Genomic DNA, 20309 nt, shown 5'->3' on the forward strand with positions numbered 1-20309 from the left:
CAGAGATACAGGAGATGAGAAGCACTGAATAGCAAGTGTGGAAAGTTATAGGTAGAAGGGGCTGCCATTGTCCACAGTGTAAGAAGTTGTAAGCTTCTACCAACAGAAGCCACTATTCATGTATTCATCCAATCAAATATTTAAAATATTTAATCAGTGTCTAATACAACTGGCACTGTCCTAGGCCCTGGAGATTTTACAGTAAACTCTTTAACATCATGGGACCTATATTGTAGTGGGAGAGGCAGATCTTTATCAAATAATCACACTAATACATGTACTAAGATGAAAGTACTAACATGAAAAGAGTAATGGAGGAAAAGTACATAGGGCTAGGAGAGCTTATAACAATATAGCAACTCCTTATATTTATTTTTTACAACAATCCTACAAAATAAATGCAGTCATTCTCATTTCCATTTCATAGCTGACGAATCTGAGGCAATGTGAGGATTAGTAACTTGCCAATGATCACACAGCTAGACAGTGGCTAAGCCAGAGTTTTCATCCAGGACCTGGATTCTGTGTTCCTAACCACAGTGACACAGTGCATACCCACCGGATCTGGATGTTCAGGAAAATGTCCCTGAGAAAAAAACAAACCATTCAAACTGAGATTGGAGAGATGGGTAGGAATTACTTGGGAGAAGAGTGTGTGCAAATTCCCTGATGTGATTGGGAGCATGGCAGACTTGATGGACGAGAAAGTTGTACATAATTCTACAAAAATTAGAGAAGATCCTATGTATGATTAAACAAGTCAGAAGAGAGAGATAATATTGACTTCAAAGTGTCATTAGTTTGTGTCCTTCCTAAATTAAAAAAAAAATAAAAGACATTCTAAATAGTTAAATTACATTCTCCATCAGCAGCTGCACTTTTTTGCTATTGTGTCCTCGGGGGGGTGAGGAATTGGCCACCTTCACTATTTTGGGGCCCTTTCAACCAGTACTGTTCACAAATAATAAGCACTGAGATTGCAGGAGCCCTGAAACCTTTAGCCGCAATTCTTTTTTTCTAATCAGCTGAGGAAAGTTCTTTTCCCAACGACTGTATCCCATTGTTCCACAAAGACTCTTCTCTAAGAAACATGAAGCAGTTAATTCCCCCTGCTAAACACAGCAGGAAGGTAATACTTTTCTCAAATATCAAATCAGTCCAATTTCATTTAGACTTAAATGATTTTTCTGGCCCCTCTTCATGTAGATACCTCTGCAGTCAATTAGCATTGTCACTTTTAATCTTCTGTAGTCAGATCCTGGTCATTTCCCATTAGGGTTCTATTAAATAGATTCTTATGGCCTGGTTGAACTGACTGCAGTGCAGTATCTGTAGAAAGCACACTAGCCATCATTATGCAGCTGGCATTTACTAAAGGTTAGATATTACCGATAACCTTAATCACAAATTATGCTACTTTGCCTGAAAATTCACTTCTGGATTTTTTTGCCACAAAACTCGAATGCTCCTGGAATACTCAGGCTGTACTTGGATGGAAAGGCACCTTGAATTACGCATCTCAGCTTAAACTACTTTAAACTTCATGCCCTTTGCCTCAAGATCCAAAGATGCCATTGCTGTCAGGGGCAAATACACCTGCATCTAACTGCAATGCCAGGTACACTCTAACCAAAGAAAGAGGAAGGATACATTTTCCTCAGGAAAAGAACTCTGTCCTACTGTGGCTTTCCTCAATACATTGGGACTTGCAAATAAAATAAGGATTGAACTATAGAAAATTGAAGCAGATAAAACTTATAGAAAATTCATATCTTCTAAGTGCAAATATAGGGCAATGTTAGAGTACGTTTACAACATACAGCAGATACAAAATAGCATCCTCTAATAGAAAAAGCAACAAGCCAGGTGTCAGAAAGCATGGCTTCCACATACCCAGTATTAACTGCTGCTGTGACCTTGAGTGAGTTACATGATTCCACTGGGCTCTGGAAGTCCTTGGTTAAATATAAATATAAACTGGGTGCCTGACTAGTGACTTCAGCTGATTAACATGTGCTGTCTCATTGGCAGAGTGGAGAGAGAGTAAACAAGCAGGACTGGCCCAGCACTCTCCAACTGGGCTGTCTTCTGTGGAGTGGCATCAGGCAGACTGGTCACTATTACATCCTAGGGGAAGAGATACAGGGAAGGCAGCACTGGAAGATAGCTATGTCTACTACGTGATTTTGTTGGCAGCCAGTCCCAGGCGATAGAGATCCACAAACATATCCAACAGTACAAACCTTCTGATGGACTTCTGTCCCCTTTTGTCCTTCCAGCCATAGGCCCATTCTATAAGTTTCTTAAGCATTTATTAAGTAGGGTCCCTGCCTTTCAAGGGCTTGTGGTTTAGTAGGAAAAAACTCAGGCTGGCTTTGGACAGATGGTCCCAGAGAATATTATGAGATTCAAGTCTTTACCTTTATTTTAGACCAAAGTTCTTGATCCCTAGTCTAGATTTAGTTTCTCCTCAATTATTCTCTTACAGAGTTCCATCAATTTCCTCATCTGCCTCAAAGAAATTCTTCATGAGTAAACATCTAGAACTGAACAGCAAATAGGACTAATTGGTGTATGTCAGAGAGTTGGTATGCTACTGAGTATTTCTGGAAAATGTAGTTTCTTTGTAGTACCATATCCAAAAACTCACTCAAGTCCATAAAAATGGCCCTCAGGAGAATTCCTGCTGGATCTACTTTAGTAAGTGGCTAAGGGCCAATTGTAATGAACATATTAGCAAATGCTTGCTAAAGAGCTTGAAAACTATTTTATTAAATATTTTTAAGGAAAATTTTTGAAACTGTCTCTGTTCTTTAATCTTTCTCATCAAGTTAACTTTTTTCATGCAACCAAGAAATATCAGTTTAATAAAGCCAAGTTGTGATCACTTTAATATACTAAAGCAGATGGTAGAGGTGAAAAATCAATGTGGTTTTGGAATTGTCTGGGAAGTTTCTTAGAGAACACCTAAGTTGGATGTTGAAGTTGAGGAAGAGTCAAATTAAATGAAAGGAAGAGTAAAATAATCACCGGTAATGAAAGAACACGAAGGAAGTTTAGAGGCAGGATCCATTCTGGTCACATTAGCCAGAGGAGTGTTGGTTCACCTGTTTTCATAAAGTCCAATGCAGAAATAATAAAAGGTCTTTCAGGCCATTCCCCCCCACCATTTAAAGTACAAATAGCCGTACTGAGCACCAGGGATGAAAAGTGTATGTTCTAACACCATAGAAAAATATAAATAAATGGCATTGTTATTTACTCAAAATAATAGCAATACCTATACATATTTGAAAAGCAGGAGTATCCTTATAACTTTATAATATTTTATCCTTGTGGTAGTCCTTCAAGAAGCAGATGCTAAAACGTGATTAGACATGCAAGAAATTTATTAGGAAAAAATACCTGTGAGAGAAGAAGGAGGGAGCTGAGAGAGTCTGGGAGAGCTGTCAGACTGTGATAGAAGGCTGACTGTGAGAGAGGGAAGGAAGGAAGGAAGGAAGGAAGGAAGGAAGGAAGGAAGGAAGGAAGGAAGGAAAGCAGGCAGTGGGTGAGGAAGGGAGGCAGGCTGGGTGGAAGCATCGCAGGCTGCAGTGCAGTTCTAAGGAAAGTTTGTGAAGCTGTCAGAGACTCTTCAAGCTAAGGTCAGCCTTCAGAGAAGCCCCATACCTCCCATGATGGGTCTACCTTAATACCTCCTTGGGCTGAATTATTGTCTGGGAGCAGCCAACAAGAAGCATGGCCTCTGTACAAACCCAGCATTGGGTTTTAAGGAGTAGCAGCCGAGACCCTCAACAATTTCCTTGCTGTTGGAAATCTGAGAGCTTCATTGTCTTGATTGCCATAGTCTTAAAATTAGACCTTGGGTTATACCACAAACATGGATCACATGTGGCTCATCCCAAATTCTAATAATTTTGACACAAAGAATTAATAATGATAATACCTAACACTGGTGAGCTGCTTTGTAATCTCACACTACCACTGCAAAGAAAATATTTCCATGCTGGGGCACCTGGGTGGCCTAGTTGGTTAAGTGTCTGTGTTTGGCTCAGTTCATGATCCAAGGGTCCTGGGATTGAGCCCTACATCAGGCTCCCTGCTCAGTGGGAAGCCTGCTTCTCCCCTGCCTGTAGCTCCCCCTGCTTGTGCTTGCTCTTTCCCTCTCTCTCTCTGTTGCAAATAAATAAATAAAATCTTAAAAAAAAAAAGAAGAAAAGATTGCCATGTTAATTTTCTAGCAGAAGAAAACTACTTGATATAATTAATAAGAAATGGACAGAGAGCTCAAATTCAGGTCATTTGACTCTGTATCCCACATGCTTCCCACCACTCATGCTGTCCGAGGTAGGGATTAAAATACCCAGTTTCTGAGAAAATGAGCAGTATCTCGGATAGCACGGTTGTGAAGTAGCAACATACATTATCAACAAAACTGGAGCATTTATGAAAGGGAAAGGGGGGTCTATTAATAATCCCATCAGGGCAAGGACATTTTACTCATTGGAATTTTCTCACATCACTCTATAATCCTGCAATATCTTTCACGGACAGGTATATAATATTAATCCTATCCAGACTCCCCACAGATTTAGGTAACCCTTACCAAGAGAACCATCTCTAGGCTCAAGGAAGAATTGCTTTCAGCTCCCTACTCACCCTTGCTTCTTTTCCCAGGGAAAAATTCCCCATCAGACCCTCTGGGCCAACCTTCCACCTCTATAAAATGCCTGGAAACTCTGACCTTGTGGTTAGAAGGTTTGTTTTAGGTCATAACTACAGATTAAATTTCATTTATTCAGCTTCTTTGCCACCAACAGTACACTTTATTTGCAGATGACTATTTGCCTTGAGTATCTTATTTATTTAATTGATTGACTGTCTCAGTTTTCAGAGTAATTGTTTATCCCAAGTGGCATAACAGCAGGCTCTGTTCCTATGCTCTTCTCAGGAAGAGAGTGCTGGCTGCTTGGAATAATTCATTGTCTCATTAAAGAGAAGACACTGAAACGTAGTTTCAAATACTCTCAACCAAGATACATGTTCTTCACAGCTTTGCAGATTTCATCTTTTTCTGGTGAATGAGCATACCGGAAGAATGCTTTCTCAAGTCTAAGTCAATCAAATATTTAGGGAAAACGGGGACTTCATCATTCTGTCTTCCAATCTGTTTAACATCTTTACCTTTCCTCCAAGATCATGATATTTTGTGCTTGCTGGTAATTATTTCACAAAGCCTAGAAGTTTCTACCCTATGACTGCAGGAGGTAAGGGTCTCTTTAACCATAGATACATTCTGGTTTTCACATTATGCTTCTGAACTGGGAGTTGATTTACTTGAACCAGTCATGTTTAGCCATTACTGTGTTAATGGCTCCAACCCAATCCATGCTTCTTTTAATTATGATTGCAGCCATTTTCTCATTACTTGAGTATTGCATAAGCCAGTGCAACCACTCCTACCTCTATTCCATCCCAATTCACTACAGATGAGAATCTTGGTAACTGCAGTGCTAGAGCACACCCAAGATTATCACCACCGCCCTTCTATTTTAGAATCCCTTCTTGAGGAGCTTGTCCTTAGGAAAAACAGTATAAAAATTCTGGCAGAAATACTTCTAGTTTAGTTGGTCCCAGAAAGATTTGAGTGCAGGGAATACCACCAGTGAAATGGGAAAGTGGTATAGGGAAGAGAAGAAAACCAAAAAGTGGTGCATTGTTAAGCCTTTCCATTATTAACAAGAAATGGTAAACTGGGTCTTAATCCTGTGGGAAAACTCTGGGGGAAAAGAATTATCCTGCACAAGCGACAAGGCAACTGGGACATTTTTATATCAATTTTGAAGAGTCATTGATTGAGGGCTTTATTCAGGGATGTTTCTTTCAAGGTCCTTATGACTTGCCACACACAAGGTCAGCATGGCCTTCTGAACCTCTGGATGTAGACATTGGGAATTGAAAATCATCTAGAGCATCTTGAAATGATAGCATCTAATGGATATGGTTGGGGCATTGACAACATCTGCCACCTTCATACTTTAAAAGATGAAATGTTAAATACTTTTCATGTAAACTAAATGGTGTAACTTAATTCTGGCTCCAATTCTGTTGCTTTCTCTGAGTATTATTAACATTATATATAATACCTAGATTTTCCACAAGCAATTGCTTAGATTGTCCCTCATTTAGTAGATAGTAAACTGTAATATTAGGGAAGAGTAGCTTTGAGAGTCAGGCTGAACTTCGGATATAAGGTCTCCTGTTTGTTATCTACGGGCTTTCACAAGTTTCTGAGAGCTGGACAATTCAGTTTTCTTACCTGTAAAACAGAAATGATAGTACCTACCTCCTAACAGTTATTGTGATGAGTGAGGACACAATATATTTAAAGAGTTTGGCACAGTGCCTGGCAACGAGTAAACCTTCATTAAATAGTAACCCAAGAGGATTCAGGGGTAATTTAGAATTTGTATTGCTGTGATCCTTTTTGTTTTCCCAAGCTTTGATAAGACCCTTCTGACAATTTACGGCATGCCGACATATTTACCTAGCTATATATCTTCTGTTTGCCCTAATAGATCACATGCTACCTTTTTTCACCCTTCTCTGTTCCCCTGGAAACTGCCCCACATCTCCTTCTTTAGTTCTTGTGCCCTCCAGTTCCCTATTGGGTTGGCCAATGGGAGGAAGGGAAAGGAAATCAGACAACAGGAGGAAGTGAGTTCATGGTGTCTATTACCCCCATAATCTCCTTTCTGGATCATCACAGATTGGCTATATCTCCTCCATAAAAGATCACAACAGCTGACAGGTGAATCTCTTTATACAGCCTCACTCTGGATTCCAATAAATTCCTGGTTCCCTTGTTTCTTCAGACTGTGAGTGATAAAGGCTTACTGTGGTTACTATGCCCTACGGCACTGCACTTGATTGGTTTCCTAACCACAACTTTGTAAATAATCCCTCCTCAGTTATTCCCAGTTTGAGTGTGCCAACTGTTTCCCACCAGGATCCTCACTGAGGTATTAACAAAGGGGCAGATTTTCTCCCATAGGCCCTATAGGTATGATGGGTATGTGTGTCAGGGGAAAGTGGAGGACAGGAGCATGCATGTGAATATACATCAATATAATTAATTCCATCAATTATTTTATAAGTAATATGATGAGTAAATTCCAGTGTTTTTCAAGGCACAGCATTTACTGCCTTAGGTATGCATACACACACACACACACACACACACGTGCGCACGTGCACACACATACATACACACACACACACACACACACACAGAATCACGTCCTGTGGATGGAAAAAGTATTATATAAGAAGATGCCAAGATCAGGAGTTCTCAAGATTTTGCTGCTAAGGGGTAGTTGATCCTTCCATGAGTAATTTTCTTTCACTATGCCAATGATTCTTTTTTTTGTTTGTTTGTTGTTGTTTTTTTTTTTAATTTTATTTATTTATTCGACAGAGATAGAGACAGCCAGCGAGAGATGGAACACAAGCAGGGGGAGTGGGAGAGGAAGAAGCAGGCTCATAGCAGAGGAGCCTGATGTGGGGCTCGATCCCATAACGCCGGGATCACGCCCTGAGCCGAAGGCAGAAGCCCAACCGCTGTGGCACCCAGGCGCCCCTATGACAATGATTCTAAGTGACCAGAAGTATATTAGTATTAATGGATCTTAAAGAGAGATTTTCAAAATTTTCCAGGAGAATCTAACATGGCCCTTATGTTAAACACTCAAGAAGTGTTCGAGAAGTGCTCCTTCTCCTAACTAGAGTTTCAAACATTAAAGATTTTACCAGGTTCCCTTTTATTCCTGAACGAAAGAAAAGAAAATTAAGTATAGTAGAAATATTTGGGGCTATTGGGTCTTATATACCTGAATTTGAATCTCAAATGATCCGCCTCTTAGCATCGTTTGGAATGTTTTTCATCTGTAAAATTGGAATATTGAAGCATTTTCATAAGAATAAGGAGATGTGTCATGTATATTATTTATTTTACATGCATGTAAAAATATTATATATTTACATAAATGTATTTTTATGTAATGTAATGCATATTTATATATTTATTTACATAAATGTATTAATATAATACATTTGAAATGAGATGTTTTAAATGCTCAATATGTCAATGAAAGGTAGAAATCAATATTGGTAGGACAGTAGAAGCAGTGTATTTGCAGAAGCAGGGGTAGGTGAATTGAAGATTTACCTCCTATACTAAGAAGTTTGGAACATATGGAAGTTTGGAGAGAGCATAGGAAAATGAAAACAGAAAGGAAAAGTTCTGGCATCATCCTTCTGGACATTGAAAATCTGTTATTAGGAACTTCTGATGCAATATCATGTTCTGCCTTCTTTAGGCCAATATTCCCTTTAGATTGCTCTTTTCAGTCCCTGGTATTCTAGTCCTCAACTTGTCAGATTTATACCCTCTTTCCTGTATAACCCCTGTGGCCTGTTAACAAGACCATCAGGAAAACCAAGGAAAGACCTTGATGCCAAAAGTGTCAATCACCTAGGAGGTCCTATAATCCAGAACTAAGTCTAAAAAGAAAATAAGACCTGCTAAGGTGACTTCTGCCCGGAAGTTGGATTCAAAAACTTCCCATATGCCATTATTAATTATAATCTGTAGCACCAGTGCCTCAAAAAGGACTGCTTTATGCATGTGGCAAGTATATAACCATATGAAATAGAGGAAAACCATGTTATACAATATCAAAAACAGTGTGAAGTGACAGTCTCAGAAGAAGGTGTGAATTAAGGTTAATCTGAGCCATAGAACATTTCCTGGATTACTTCCTGGAAGTATAGATTCTAGCCTCGCTGTGAGTCTATAAAGGAAGACCACCCTATTCCATACATTGTGCCTGCTCTGCAATTGTCTTGGGCCCTTCAGCTTCACTTCATTCCTCCTCTTCCTCTGCACTCCATGTCATATTTCTCTCCATTTGTAGCATCACATTTGACTCTTACTAGAGAAATAGGATTGACCTTCGTGCTCCTGAGGACAAAGCTGCCTGGAGCACACACCCCCGCCCCCATGCACAAACAGCATCAAAACAAAGAGATTTTAACGAATGCAAAGGTAGGTTGTAGATGCAATAGGTAGGATAGGATAAGGGGCAATATTTATTGCACAGTCTAATAACAATAGTAACATGGTAACAAATCCCAATCACCAAGGCCAGGAAAACTATGTCAGAGTTCTCAGGCATCTTTGCTTTTAATCATCTATTTCTCCTTTTTAAAAAAAAATATTTATTTATTTATTTTAGAGAGAGCAGAGGGAGGGGCAGAAAAAGAGAGAATAACTATTTTTTTTAATATTTTATTTATTTGTCAGAGAGAAAGCACAAGCAGGGGGAGTGGCAGGCAGAGGGAGAAGCAGGGTCCCTGCTGAGCAAAGAGCCCCGCACAGGACTCAATCCCAGGACCCTGGGATCATGACCTGACCCAAAAGCAGATACTTAACTGACTGAGCCACCCAAGCATCCTGAGAGAGATGATATCAAGCAGACTCCCCACTGAGCCCAGAGCTGATGCTGGGCTAGATGTCAGGACCCTGAGATGATGATCTGACTGAAATCAAGAGTTGGATGCTCAAACGACTAAACCACCCAAGCACCCCTATTTCTACTTTTTAATAATATGGTCCAGGATCTTATTTCTTTCTCTCCATCAACCAAATTCTCTAGCTTACCTACAATTTGCCTTATTTTCATAATTCCTCTACTTCTCCTTGAAAATCCTCTTAACCCAATATCTTTATCAGGTTCTCCTTGCAGAAGCACTGGAGTTTAATGAATAAAGGCTCAGGTTTTAGAACTGGGTAGATATGGTTTGAATCTATGTACGCAGGCATGGGGATTTATGTTCAGCTGATTGGGTGGAAGATGTGATATAACTAGCTAGAAAGATGAGGAAAAGGATATTCACCTTCCAGGGCTATTTTGTCTTACTAGATAATGCACATAAAGTGCTTAGCATACACTAAGCATATGGCATATTCTATGCTTTAAATAAATATTATCTCATTTATTTCTTCATTTCTTACTTTTCTCTGGGAGATTTTTTTTTTAACTCTACCTGCCTAACTATTTCTGTCATTTTTTCCCCACCTTATGCCCACCTTAACCTTTTCCTGAGATTCCAAAAAAATATGATAGGGTACTCTTAGTATTAATGGCTACATCACCAGCTCAACTAAGAAACCCCAATATCCTATAATTAAATAGATATACAGAATAGAGTTTGCAAATGTCAGGGGTTCAGCAGCAACACCAATGGGATGGAGGAATATGGCATGGTGGAAACAACCCAGAAATAGAGAATACGAGACCAAAAGAATTCTTGGCTAAATCAGATATTAACTAGTTTTGCCTTATTGCTCTCTCTTGCCTTCTGTATTAAATAGCCAGTTGAACAACATGATATCAGTTTCCTCCCAGCATCAACATTCTATGATTCTACTTAATTAGTTCTTATCCTTCATAGGGCATAAAACACCTTAGGAAAATTTAGCTTCAAATCCAACCTAATTAACAACCCACTTCCTAACATGCTTAAGTTCCCTGAATATTGTTCAATCTGTTGGCACATCAATTAAAAAAACTGATTGGTAAGGGCATTATACTTGATACCTTTAATGCAGAAAACAAACCTCAGACCTAGTCCCTGCTACCCATAGTCTAATTGAGGCATAACTTGCCATGTATCAGGACAAAGTTAGTAATGTAAATGTGATTACATACATGTACCTGAGGGAACCAGCATTTTGAAGGTAGAGGTGGAGGCAGGTATTGCCGTGGAACTAACTCTCACTGAAAACCTACTCTTTGCCAGTCACTCTTTATACCTTACTTTATTGAAACCTCAAAACTTGACTGGGGAGGGGCACCTGGGCGGCTCAGTCGGTTAAGTGTCTGCCTTCCACTCAGGTAGTGATACCAGGGTCCTGGGATCAACCCCTTCATTGGGCTCCCTGCTCAGCGGAGAGCCAGCTTCTCCATCTCCGTCTGCCTCCCCCCCAACCCCAGGCTCATGCCCCAACCCCAGGCTTGTGCTCTTTCTTGCTCTCTATCTCAAATAAATAAAATCTTTAAAAAACAAAAACAAAACTAAACTGTACAGGAATTTTTATTATTCTTGCTTTCTTTGGATGTGAAATTAAGGTTAAATAGAAATAGTATAAAGCAAATTGGGATTCAGTCCCAGGCATTAGACACTTCACATATCCACCTAATAAGAGACTAGTTCTTAGAGAAGGAGAGAATTAAGTCCTTAAGGATAGAGGGTGTTTGTGAATTAATAAAGAATAGCTCTCTATCAAGATGGCAGGCAGAGCTAAAGGGGATGAAGTCATTGTAGGAAACAGAAGTCTCCCTCACCTCAATCTCAAGAAAGGCATTGTGCATCCTCTTTTTTTTCAAATTAGGAATTAAACAAGCACCGAAGAATATATGGAATTGGAGTTAGTGATGGTCTAACACCATGGACTGGCTGATACAGAACATTCTGAGAGGGAGGGTAATGACAAACATACCCTTTCCAAAGAATGTCATCAGCAAACAAAACCCTGAAGGTAGTTGGATGAACATGGAGGTAGGATTTTATTAGTGACCAAACAACAAGAATTTCTACAGAGAGCCTGGGACAAAAGAGAAGCCCAACCTTTACCCTGCATCTCAGATTCCTTTTTTTCAGAGAGCTTTGGGGAAAAAAATGTTTAAATTAAGTTTGTTGCAGCTGCTCTGTCAGGAACTTACCAAGCGCTACAGCCATCGGAGCAATTAAAAAAAAAATTGCACAGAAGGTAATTAAAAGCCTTACTGGTTCTTGCGATTAGACTGACATTTTAAATGCCTTTGGATGTTTTATTGTGCCAATAACCTATTTCCCTCGTCTCCAAGAGAAATACAACTGACATCAGTAATTTACCCAAATACTCTACAGGTAACATGTGCCAAATACAAACCTGCACTAAATTAGGACCACAATTCTCCTCTGTGCAATCGGTATGATACATCTTAACAGGAAAACTACTATTTGCAAATTCCTTCTCTATGTTTGTGTTTTCAGTGTTCACTGTCCTGTTCACTCTGCTCTGAGAACATAGCCTGATGATAACTGCTGGCTGGAATACTCCGCATCTATGGGCAAGGTAATCATTTCCAATTCACATGTGGTTATGCAAGGACAAAGCTCATGGCTTTGGAGGACAGGGCCTTATTTTGTCAACATTATTTCATGATGATGATTTATTGGGGACTGTGCTTCCCTTAACAGACTACTCATGCCAAGGGAATTCTGCCCCCTTCCATCCCTAATCCTTGATTCATGATTAGAACATGGGTTTGTAAGTTTGGTAAGAATCAATAAAAAGCTTACCATAGGATTGAATTTAGGAAGCTGTCCTGGCTCTGGGATTAGGAATTTGAGGACATGTCCTAATTTACAGCTTAGTTTCTCTCAATTTTCTGTTCTTTGCTGGAAAGGCCCCAGGAAGTTATGGGTTCCTTACAGTAACCAAAACAAGCATGTAGGCCAATCTTTCCTCAGAAGTGCAAAAATAAAAGCAAACAAAAGCAACAGCAACAAACAAAGACAAAAGAAATGGAATTAGGGTGGGCTCAACTGGTTCTTTACAGTGAAGTATTATGAGAGAATAAGAGTTAAAGTCACACTTAAGGCATCAAAATTGGGTAAAAAGAAAAAAAATAAAAATAAAAGCTGCCCCAGCTTCTTCTCAGGAAGTACTAAGACTAAAGGCAAATTAACCTGGAAGCTCTTCTCTTTTAGACTTTCTAGGAGAAAAAAACATTTTAATTTGCTCTCTTAATTTCTCCCTGTGTGATTTATCTTTTCTCCTGTGCAGAGTGATCTACAACCACTGTAAATGATTCTCAACTCTCTTGCTCTCCTGTTTGAACAACTTTTATACTGGTAAGTGGCAGTGCTATGCAACTATTCCTAATTCCTTCCAGAACCTTTCTCTGCCTGCATGTGAATGACACTCACAGATCTCACATCCTCAGTCCTTCTGACTCACAGGCCACAGGATGGCAAAACTGAAGATCATTGAACATCAAGTAAAGATTTGTTAAAGAGAAAATTGATTTCTTAGCAGAGTTATCTGGATTAAATACCACCAGACTTAAACAAATAAGATGCTCACATTCTATGAGCTTTTGAGGAACTTCATACAAAGATGGCATTATGAAGGACAGAAGAAGAGATGCTCTAAACCTATTAGAATTCAAAATTAGATTATACAATGTGAGAATGTCACAATGGATGGAAAGATGCAGCACGCAACAAATACAAATTCTTGTAATTTGTTAAATGGAGTTATACACAAAGAGTGCACCACAGAGCGCTAGACTAGGTAGCATTAGGGGGCTAGCTACCTTGGCCTTCGAGCCCTACTGACAATAACAAAGAAAATCAGAGTGAGGAGTTCATGGGTCAACAGAGCAGCACCCTTTGCCACATATATGAGTTTATATTTATATATATTTTAATAGATTCTCACAATTTTTCTGGAGACTCTGGCCACTCACCTTCCTGCCCACCAGATGCAAATCACTAGTAACAGCTAAGGACATTCTTAAAGCTCTGGTGAATCGAAAATGAATTCCCTCTGACCCACTTTCCCTGTGTCCATGTGTCTGCAGACCCAAGCACTACTCAATTCCTACAAACATAATGGAAGAGCTTTGAAAGTATGAATTCACATAGAAGTGTTGGTCATAAAATCTACTCCTCTAGAAAAATTTCAAAGAGGATGAATTCCAGGGCACCTGGTTGGCTCAGTCAGTTAAGTGACTGATTCTTGATCTCAGCTCAGGTCTTGATCTCAAGGTGTGAGTTCAGGCCCTGCACTGGGCTCCATGCTGGGCGCGCAACCTACTTTTAAAAAATTCCAAAGGACATAAGATGATTAAGGAGAAATAAATATAAAATCTTTTTTCACAAATTTAGTGGAATAAATAAAAGTAGGTTTAATGCAGTGAAATAATCTTTGAAATAAGTATTTATTTTATCATTATCATATGATAAAAAAAGGTTGATTGGAATGAATTTTTATTTTTCATTAGCTTAATTTAGCATTGTGAAAACATAGAAGTCATTTAAGCTAAACATAAGAAAAACAAAATGGTTTCTCAAGATACTGGATAGCCCCAAAATGACATAACACCTCAAAAATGTTAATTGAGCTTTTTTGATTATGCAGGTCAACATGAGGAATTGATGGGACTTTCACCATGTCATCTAAAATTTAAATTAGTTCATTAAGTTCTTTTTGTCAGGTGTGAAAACAGCAGTGTTATGTAGAATATGTTTTAAGAGAAAAAGTAAACTTTACAAATGATAATTTATGGCAAAATTTCTGAACGATTTTAGATTGTATTATGTATGAAGGATATTGAAGTCATGGTTTGATAATGATAAATCCCTTTAAATTTACTAAGATAAAAATCCTTCAGTATTATATGTTCAAGTTTTTATTTTCAGATTTGTAAATTCCCTACACATGCAAGCCTTTTAGGAAATCAGCAGTTGAATTCAGACAAAAATTACCCTTTTTAAAATAACTGCTAATAGGTATTAATACCTGGTGAGCATTACATACATAAAATGGAGAAAGTGCTAGAACTAGGGAGGAATAGAATTCAGTCATGCTGAGAAGGCATATAAGTTCATGCCCTTTTTACACCAAACCATCTGTATTCCTAAAGTAGATGTGAAACTTACAAATGCATTCACCTATCCTAAGGAAACAATCAGAAATTGAGGAAAAGTTATATGAACAGAGATTTGGAAGACTTCCTTGTACTTATGGCGTAGTCATACTGAACTATGTGCTCCAAAATATGGGAGTGGTGAAATGTCCAACAGTTCATTATATGATTGAATGTGATATATTCAGTAAACATGATTTTTAAAAGAAATTTTTAGTAATATGAGAAATATTTTCTTAATACTAAGTAGGGAAAGCAAAACAAAAATTTCTAAATATAATTTTAAATTTTGAAAATCATCTACATGTATACTAAAATGTTGCCAATAGTTTATTTCTGGGCAGTGGGATTATGAATGGCTTTTTTAAAATCTTTGTTCCCTTTCCCATATTTCAACTTCTCTACCAAAGCTATTCTTACTCCTCTAATAAAAAATAATGTTATTGAAATATTTTCAACTACATGTACATTAATAGCTCTGTTCTTACTTGTAAGCTTCAGGCTAGTCACTTCTAAAATCTCTTTTCTTTTACGCCCTTGCGTACCTGCTCCCAGGGTCATCCTTGAATGTACACTTCTTCTTTGCTCCCCACAAGCACACAGCAGCTAAGTTATGTTGTTGCTCAATGTCTCAGGAGCTTACTCCTCCGCCCCCTTCACCACCACCTTAGTTCATGTCTTAATCACTTTTTTTCTGTTCACAAATCTTTCTGGATCCCATCTCACCATTCTCAAGTGCCTTCTCCTCTCAACTTGCATACCAATCTCTCCAAAATGAACAACTGCTTAAAAGCTTCATCACTTCTCGTCACTGGGACTCCTTAGCATGAAATATAGCCCTTGGCAGCCCTGTCTCTACCTGCCTGGGCAGTGTCAGCTCCCACCCTTCATCTCCCGTGGCTTTGCACTTCACAGTAGATCATTCTGTGCTATTTATAATTTTCCTGTCACTGTAGCTTTTTACTGTTCTATCCCTTTGCAGGTTCTGTTCCTTGTGCTCAATGGCCTCTTTATCCCCATTTCCCTCATCTTCCTCTTGTCTGCTTCACCAAGTTCTGTGCTTGTCATCAGCCCCTGTATGATGCCATTCTAAGCTACCCTCAAGAGACAATTGAGTTTTCCCCTGTAATACTTCTTAATCTATTTTTGTTTATCCCTGCATATATCAAAATTTCATCTGTTTACTTACATGTCTTTTGCCTCTAATGAGATGTAAGCTTCCAGGGCTCAGTATCCACCATTACATCCCTAGTTTGTAAAGTTGTTGTAAGCTCTGGCATTCAGTGTAGAGGTATTGATACATTATATTTATCAATAAATGTGATTTTGTAGACCTTAAAAATAATTCCAGCAAAGGAGACATAGACTTACCCTGTGCCATCTGGTTAAAATACGAACTCTTAAGTACAACAACTGTTTGTTTGTCTTTTTTCTATTTCCAAAGAGTTATTCTTTACAGATTTTTCACCACTGAGTCAAATACTTATTGACTAGAGATGTTAACTTGGACTGGTTGACTTAGTTAATTCAATGAAGTGAAAAATCCAATGAATTTGTTGTTTTCAATGAATGACTCATCAGTCCATGCCAGATATTTGTACTTACAGATTTCTACAAGCCAACTAAATCTTTGCAAGCTCAGTCTAGAGTATTTCATTTTATTTTACTTTGTTTTCCTATGACTACAGCAAAAACTTCTAGTCCCAATGTTGCCCACACTCAGAAAGTAGCATAAACCAAGTCTAAGATTAAACAACTTCATCCCTGAAGTCTCAGCTCACCTTTTCTACCACTCATTAGCACCACTCTTTGACCCTCTAAGCTCTGCCAGGACTGAGAGAACTTTTAGTCCTTCCCGGTATTATTTGATTTTCCTGGACTCAGTTTTTTGCGTGTTGTTTTTTTTTTCTTCTTCTTCTTAATCAGATATTCCCTTGGTTATCTGGGTCTGATCTTGATTCTATTTTGCTAGCCTCCTCTGTCTACACCTGGTTACCTGCATAACAGAGGGATGCAAAATGGTGCAGAGCAGGGGTATTCACTCCTTAATTTGTTGTGAATTCTTATAATATGCTAGGAAGGATTCTGAAACCATGTTCAGTGGGAAGGAGATTCATGACTGATTAGTAATGTCTGAAATAAGCACAGGGAGACAGATTAGGAGTGGCTCCCCTTGGTTTAATGGCATTAGACATAGCAGGTGTTAGTCTGTATTTACAACTAGGACAAGTACAACCAAGGGCAAATTACTTAATTATGTGAGACATGGCTTCCTCATCAATAAAATGAAAATAAAACACTCTACAGGCTCATTCTTAAGATGGAATTAGAGGCTTTGAATAATATGTTTTTCATAGAATGCATAATAGATCTTCAATAAATGGAGGGAAGATGATGGCCAACTCTTTTCAAAATTAGATTGTGACTTTAACTCTCTTCCCAGGATGGTCTATTCAGTCAGATTAAATGAAAATTTCTGTTGATTACAGTGTTGACAATGTAAAAGGTGATCACGTTCCCAGCCAGGTAATAGCCCTCACTGGATGCCTCTCTATGACTGTCAGAGGCCACAACACCTTCTGAAAAATATGCCATTGCTGTGTTTGAGTCATGGATGTTTCCCAGAAAGTAGGCACCATCTTTGATTTTGAACTATCTCACTCACTCTTGTTCTCGTCCCAGTTATCTTACACTTGAACATTTGTTCCACTCCTAGCACCCTTTGGGGCTGCTTCTTTTGACATTCTGACTTGTTTTGGTGTGGATTTCTATCCAGGAAGCTGCTTACCAACTCTACTATCTCGCACTGGTGCCCAGGGACTGTCCTCTCTACTCTCTGCTGGCCCCAAAATTCTGTTTCCCTGTACTCCATCCTAAGTTTGGGGAGGTGACCAGACAATGGTAACCCATATTTCACATTAAAAAACAAAAACAAAAAAGTAAAACTTAATTTCTCAGCTGAAAGTGTCATCTTCCACTTGGCAAAGAGATATATCCTCAGAAGTTAAGATTGCAGTTGGCTCAGGTGACATAGCATTGAAGAGTCAAGGCAAGACACAGATCAGCCAGCTAGAGGTTACTTTATAACACACAGAGGGGGACAAGATATTTCTGTGAGCTTGACTCATATCTGAGATGTTTTTCCCAGTATCTGGGGATTGTGTTAAATGAATATCACCTGGGTCTTTTTATCTTCCCTCACTTCTAAATCTATTTCTCACCCTTCTCATTCAAAAATGAAAGTCCTGAGGGCCTGTCATGATAACAGATGTTTCATTCCTTCACATTTTAAAATTAACATAGCACTTGAGTCATAGCCTCTGAGGGCTTTGGAAAGGAAACATGAGCTTGGTACACATGGAAATAATAAAACTAGATGTGAGTTAAAAAACAGCAAACAAATTCATTTAGTGCTGTATGAACACAGTAATTACCACCCCCAACCGACTGTGTTAGAAAAGTAGCAGATAGTGTTTTATGGGAGAAAATTGCTGTTCTCCATAATGATATATCCATACAATGAGAGGAAATAGTAATATTTTGGTAGAAAGAGCAACTGAGCTGAGTGTCAGGACTCACCTAGATTCTAAGTGCGATCTACATATCTGTGGTCTTAATTGTCCATTGCCACATTTCCTAAAGTGTACAACATAGAAACCAGCCTTATTGAGGTTTCCTAAGAAAAATAAAAGGTCTATAGACATTGGTGTTTGGGAAATTATATATACTATAGCCCCCAACTTGGAGAGTCATGATTCCTAATAGTGTATTAAAGGCACTGGGAAGATCTGTAATAAAGACACCTGACTGATTTGTGTTGTTTCCAAAACATTTTAGACATTTTGATATTTTTATTTTGTAAAGATTGATTGATTGATTGTCAGGCCTCTATTATTTATAAAGTCTATTTTCCAAACATTTCCATCTTGTTTAATTATAGCCAAATAGCCATAAACATCATTTTTCAGAAGCAATTTAAATTTAACTGAATTCTATTAATTATTTTATTAAGTATTACTATTTTTGTTTCACCTAAATTTGCCTCTTTGCAAAGTATTCTCTACCTCTATTTTAGGATTTTATCAATGGTTGTTTATTCTATACACTTTTTTCTTTCTTTCTCTTTCTTTCTTTCTTTCTTTCTTTCTTTCTTTCTTTCTTTCTTTCTTTCGCTTAGATAATAAAGTCTTCAGCAAGCTCATGCTTGTAATTATCATCAACATCCTCACAGCTACCATTTATTAATCACCCACTATGTGTGAGGGAATTTGTTAAATGTTTTGTGTGTATCTTATACTTAGTACAACCATTGTGGCAACTATATATTGTAATTTCCATTTTTAGGTGAAAAACCTCAGATAAAGGTTATGTAACTTCCCCAAAATCTGATAGGTAGCCCGTGGAAGAGACAAGATCGTACTCAAGAGTCCCTCTGATGTCAAAGTCAAGGAGCTGCTAACTGTACCATTGTCCTTGCATGCAGCTTAAAGATCTTAGTGTGTCTTCATATGGAATCAAGGAACCTACAGTACCCACAACAGAAGAGTCAAAGTCGGCAGCTCAAAGGACCCTTCTTGCTCCCAACGCATTGAAAGCAATTGCTTTGCACAAATGTATCTGGACAATTGATTCTTTTGGTTTCGCTGCCAAGACCTAGTCTAGCATATTCAGTCCTTTGCTGATTTGGCTCTGAGATTTAATTTCATGTTCTGGAATCTTCCTTTCCAGTCTCATTTCTGATTTGATGATCCTTATATTTGGTCTGTCCTTTGGCATTTGCTTTTCTTTCTCCAGGTGTGGGTCCCTCCAGTTTTATCTCTGATTTCATTAGATTGTCTCCATGATTTTCCTTTTGAACCCAAACCCAGCTCTGTTACCTATCTCAGCCACTTCCCCTCCTCAGCATAGAGGGCTCTGGCTGATTATTGCTGCCAGTACCTGACCCCCAGCACTGGAGGGCCTAATTCTGTGTGCCCCAAGTGGATTAACATTGGGCCTGAGAAGGCCATCCAAATCCCCTTACCTATTTTACAGATCCTTCTTCCAACATTCTCCAGCCACATGATGCTTATTGAATGATGAAAACTCAAGGCACATGTGCTTTCCCACAGCAGGAAAACCATGGCTATAAAGGGGTCTGAGGTGGAAAAATTTTCTTTTCCTTTTAACTTGCTCCCTGATAATGTCTCACAGTTTTGGTTGCCACTGGGTTATCACAGTAGATTCAGCTAATTTTGTCAAGGAAAACATTCTCCAATATTCTTCTAAATGTTTGCTTACCAAGTTATAAATCAAGATACAAATTATCTTTCTCCCTTTCTTTGAGAACTTGGACTGGTAAATTAAAATATATGGGCCCCATTTTTCCTCATCTATCTGTAAAATTAAAGCAAGACCACATCAGTTTTCATGGGATGTTCCAAGAGTCCCCATGACCTGTGGTGTGTCTTGGGGAGACACTGGAGCAGAGGAAAGGTGAAGATTATGGAGCAAGCCCAGGCTAAAAGGCTGCTTTGATCTGTCTTATAAGTTAGGTTTCTGGGTACC

The 20309-nt window shown here is 38.6% G+C and overlaps 1 protein-coding gene across 3 annotated transcripts in view; it reads right to left on the minus strand.

The window, feature by feature from the left end:
* LOC123782474 (uncharacterized) overlaps positions 1–16237 on the minus strand; it is a 604024-nt gene extending 587787 nt beyond the window's left edge. The window contains exon 1 of one of the 3 annotated variants that reach the window (XR_015723165.1): positions 16134–16237. The gene's annotated coding sequence lies outside the window, so the exon portion shown is untranslated. Of the gene's footprint in view, positions 1–1893; positions 3257–15307 lie in introns of those variants that run through there. The other 2 variants (XR_015723147.1, XR_015723156.1) reach the window with 2 other exon arrangements.
* Positions 16238–20309: the final 4072 nt, after the last annotated feature.

The sequence above is a fragment of the Ursus americanus genome, chromosome 1, assembly GCF_024610735.1.
Source record: "Ursus americanus isolate L20-20 chromosome 1, mUrsAme1.1.p, whole genome shotgun sequence".
NCBI lineage: Eukaryota > Metazoa > Chordata > Mammalia > Carnivora > Ursidae > Ursus > Ursus americanus.